Source organism: Grammomys surdaster, unplaced genomic scaffold, assembly GCF_004785775.1.
Source record: "Grammomys surdaster isolate TR1022 unplaced genomic scaffold, NIH_TR_1.0 168, whole genome shotgun sequence".
NCBI classification, from domain to species: Eukaryota; Metazoa; Chordata; class Mammalia; order Rodentia; family Muridae; genus Grammomys; species Grammomys surdaster.
The window spans coordinates 9,413,837-9,418,725 of NW_021604616.1; the positions used below are offsets into that span (position 1 = coordinate 9,413,837).

The 4,889-nt window shown below is 40.6% G+C and overlaps 1 pseudogene; it reads right to left on the bottom strand.

Annotated features, from left to right (window-relative positions):
- Positions 1-2,821: 2,821 nt before the first annotated feature.
- Positions 2,822-4,372, bottom strand: LOC114620384 (annotated as a pseudogene).
- Positions 4,373-4,889: the final 517 nt, after the last annotated feature.

A 4,889-nucleotide genomic window follows, 5' to 3' on the forward strand; every position in this document is an offset into this window, starting at 1 on the left:
CTAAAATAGGTACATATAAAGTAATATAAATAAGAGCTCTTATTTAAAAGATGTGACGAGTTAAATGAATAGAGAGCATTTAGGGGGTAAAGATAACTGTGATAGACTGCATCTTCAATGTTGAATTGCCTATGTGCTAATAAGAGCCTACAAGCACAGATAGCTGGGTCTAGATAAGTAGTTTTCAATTCTTGTAATCTGTTAATTAGCATGAATAATGTCCTTTTCCAGTTGTTCAAAGACAATTAAATTTAGAAGGAAATTAAATTTTTTTCTTTTTTAAAAAATACAATAATTTGATCAATATATCAGTTCAGAGTTATGTGCGTTTTCCAGTAGTTAAATTAATATTCTATATTTGTGTTATTTATGTCTCTCTTGCTCTTGAGAAATTAACTTATACAAAACACTTCATGGGGCATTATTGTTTTGATTAATTGTTTTAGATGTATTTCAGTCTATCAAGGCAGAGAAAGAGTAATGACAAGATCAGGCTAAAGAGAATATTGTCAACTGCTCATGTCATAGAGAATGAAGGAACAGATAAGTTGGCTATAAGGAAAGTACAAAATGGCCAATGCTTTGTGATTAATGGTGGCTGTCCCCTCAATACTCAAAAATCTCAAAATTTATACAATATTCCAAACAACAACATGTTGTGCTAAAAAAAAAAAGACTAAAGTACAAATTATTAGGGCAAATACCCAACTAGCATGAAAGATACAATTGTTTCAGTTAGACAGCCCCACACCTCTCAGCAATATAATGCTTATAACCTCTATCTTGGCCAATATCCATTCTTAGGTACAGCATTCTTTATAATACTTTTCTCTACAATACTCATCCTGTCTAGGCCTCACTGCAGACAATTTGAGTTTGCTTTATACTGCGTGGCAGAATGTCTAACTGAAGTCTTAGTAGAAGCTTCTATATGTCCCTCAGTAAATTTTCATTTATCTCTGTTGACTACTACATTGTGGTTGAGTCTGCTCTGATTTGCTGGCAACTCAATGCATTTTGAATCTTCATATATGGTATTTTCAGTTTATACTGTGTGATAATCCATAGAATATTGTCTTAGTTTTTGCATAGCATAAACCATTGATCATCATTTAATGCTTACTATATCTCTCTCCAATAAAAATTATGTTTTTAATTTCTTGAATCATATATGTGTTTCTACCAGACAGGGATTTTTGCTATTTACTACCCTGTACAGAAATTTTCTTTTCTTTATTTTTTCTTTTCCTTTCTTTTATTTTTTTTAACATTGTACTTTTTTATTAGATGTTTTAGTTACATTTCATATGTTATCCCTGTACCCCATTTCCCCCTCTCCCAGGAACCCCCATCCCATCACCCCTCCTCCTGCTTCTATACAGATGTGCCCCTACCTACCCTACCCACTCCCACCTCCCCACACTCAAATTCCCACCCACTGGGGCATCAACCCTTCATGAGACCAAGGTTCTCCTCTCCCAACTATGCCCAATAGGACCATCCTCCCTTACATATACAGCTGGACCCATGGATCCCTCCCTAAGTGAGCCCAGACTGGTCGTTTAGACCCTGGGAGCTCTAGCTGGTAGGTATTTTTGCTCTCCTCATGGGACCGCAAACCCTTTCAGCTCCTACAGTCTTCACTCTAACTCCTCCACTGGGAACCCCTTGGTCAGTTCAGTGGGTAGCTGTGAGCATCTGCCTCTGAATATGTCAGACTCTTGCAGACCTCTAAGGAGACAGCTATATCATGCTCTTGTCAGCATGCAGTTCCTGACTTCCACATCAGCATCTAACTTTGGTGACTACACATAGGATGGATACCCAGGTGGAGTGGTCTCGAGATGGCCCTTCCTTCAGTTTCTATCCCTCACCTTATCTCCATATTTGCTCCCTTGCTTAGTAACTGCCTGGGACTCTGTCTGCTGTCTGTGAAAGCAGCAAAGAAATATCAGTCCAGCTGTGACTGCCCCAAAGACTAGGACTCCCGGAGACAAGGCCCTTTAGTCCATCCTTTAAGGAGCCTTCTGGCCAGTTTGAGTCCTGCTAGAAACTTCTCTCCATAGAGAGGCTGCACACAAGTAACATTAAACTTAACATAAAGAAATTGTTGGTTTCTCACAATTAGCAGTAGCTTTTCCAATAGTCTTGTTGGTGGGAACTATGACCGGCCAGGTTGAGCTGTTTATCCCTGTTGACATTAGAACTGGGGGTTCGTCATGAGGCTCCATTAGATCTCCACTTGGGCTAGGCTGCATAGTGACAGGGCATACACAACACTCAGGAATCCAAACAGGACTTTCAGCATCTTTAGAAAAAACACAAACAGAACCTCTCACCCTGACAGAGTCAGGGCCTTTCCATATACCTGATGACAATTCTTTCCATTTCACTAAGTCCAGTGTCTTCTGGGCTCTTTTCCAATGTCTGCCTGCTGCAGACAATGCATCTCTATCCACTAATAAAAAATTTAAAATATATAAAATAAAGGATAATCTTGCATGAGGTGAGGTAACCTCCCCCTTTTTTGATTTTCAAGATAATTTTTCAAAGTTAAATATGCTCTTTCCACTATATCCTGGCCTCTAACGGCTGAGCCATCTCTCCAGCCCTGAGTTACTAGTTAAACCAAATTTCTACTATCAAAGTTGAATTTTTTTAATCATACCCAATGAACACTATTTTTTAACATAAAACTATGAAACAAAAACAGACAATTAACAGATTAGTGTGCCAAGGACAGACAATAGACAGGGAAAGCAGAACTAAGGATTTCTCCATAGAAGCTAGAGAGAAAGCAGAACATATACCAGGAGGGCTCTCAATTGTGATATAAGGATGGAAACATGATAGGCAGAATTTTCGCTGCATTGTCACTGATTAAACTCATGATATACTCATTCCAATTATAGAGTGCCTGCTCTGCCACCTGGAAGTGAGGGCTGGAAACACATTGGGCTAACAGTATGAAAAGAGGCTCCATAATTTTCACAAATTCTGATGGTTCAATTACATCTAAAATTTCTTCTAATTCATTTAAGAACATTAGTTCTTTTGGACTGTGAGTCTTTGGCCAGTATTTGAGAAATGCCATTACCACTGGTTCAGTGAGGGTGCTATTCTTCTCTAAAAACTGCATGACATAGTATGCCAGCTTGGGATGGTAGACACTCAGGGACCTCACTTTGTATAAGGGCAGCAACACCTTCAACAGGAAAATCCTGTGCTCTTCCTTTAGTGGTAAGGCAAATCCATTAATTATACTTCCCAGGATCTCCAGTAATTCTGCTATGCCATTGTGGTGCTCTGTCTCATAGATAAACCTATAAAATATATTATTGATCTGTTTCCTGATGTAAGCACGCAGGCCTAAGAACTTCACATAGATTTTGTGCTAGGTCTTTTTTAGAAAATCTCTCTGCCAAGGATCCTCAGTGTCAAAGAGTTCTAGAAGCTGCAATAAAAACTTCTGATCAATATATTTCTTTGTTAAACTGGGCTGGAAATCTGGAGACTCTAAAAATCTTAAGAGAACTTCATAAACAAGCTGCGAATGAAGCCAGGCTGCTTCTAACTTTGGTTCATCTCCTCCTGGGTCGAATTCTACTCCCATAGGCTTGGAGGAGGGTGGCAAGGTTCGAAACATATCAACTGCAAACATGTGGATGGCTTCGGGGTAAATGGGCTCTGTGATTGCATTCTGGTTGTTGGTGATATACTCCACCATCTCTCTTAGCACATCTTGCTTTACTTCTTTCCACTTCAGATCACTCAATGGGTCAGAAGCAAAGTCAAAGAGGACACAACATGGATGTAACTTCTGGATAAAAAGCTTCTCGACTCGCAGAAGGGACATCTTGTAAAGATGGGAATTTTTGCAGTTCTTTATTATTGTTGACATTAAAGACAGTTCTGCCATCTGTCTTTCTTCACAGGGACTACGATTGGCTGAGGGACTGGTACTTTTATTTTAGTAGGTGTCAAAGACTGGATAGCTCTGAGGCTGTTTTTCCTGCTGTCTATCTCTATTCATGTATCGTGTCCTTCTTTTGAACCTTTTCCACTTTTCACTAGTTTTGGCGGCTCTTTCTCTTTCTTATTTTTATTCAGCAGGGCTGGTGCAGACTGCCCCCTCCGTAGCACCTGCAGCTGCCCACCACCATTGCTGCAGCAGCAGCAGAAATGCCCCTTGCTGGGCCATTGTCCTAACCCGGCTGCAGCTGCTGCCACTAGGGTACTGAGTAGCTCCTCCGCTCTCCGCTCTCCTTTCCCCTTTTACAGGTTCCCCTTCCAATTTTTTGACCTTGAACTTCTTCAATTTTTCCTTTTCTAAAATTTCTCCCTGATCCTCAGAACTGGAGCTATTCTCCATCTCATGCACAGATTTCTTAGCTGCACCATCCTGTGCCACTACTTGTAAGGAGGAACTCCACTGCCATGGCGCAATCAAAATGATCAAACTCTCTTAGTGCTACTTACTACTTTCTGTTTGATCGCACCCGGCTTCTCCAATACGTTCCACTCACAGAGCCCGCCAGCCAGCTTCCTCCAGGAAGGATCCCGTCATGTTCTCCCCTCTTTCCTGATCTCAGTGGAACCTCCACTTGACAGCTTCGGCGCTGTCCACAGTACCAAGCTCAGGCATAGGCCTGGGGGATTAAAGAAATACTCAGACTCGGGTCATCCATTGTGAAAGAATGCAAAAACTTTTACTGAGCAGGTTCAATATATATACACCAAGCCAGGGAAGGAAAAATACAAACTCAGGAAAAAAAAAGGAACTCAACTGGAGGGCAATAGGATGTCAAGTATAAATTCCCTTCCTGGGGCACCATGCCTTAGTCAGGATGTTTTAATCCTAGAGGAACCTCAGAATGTTACTTAGTAGA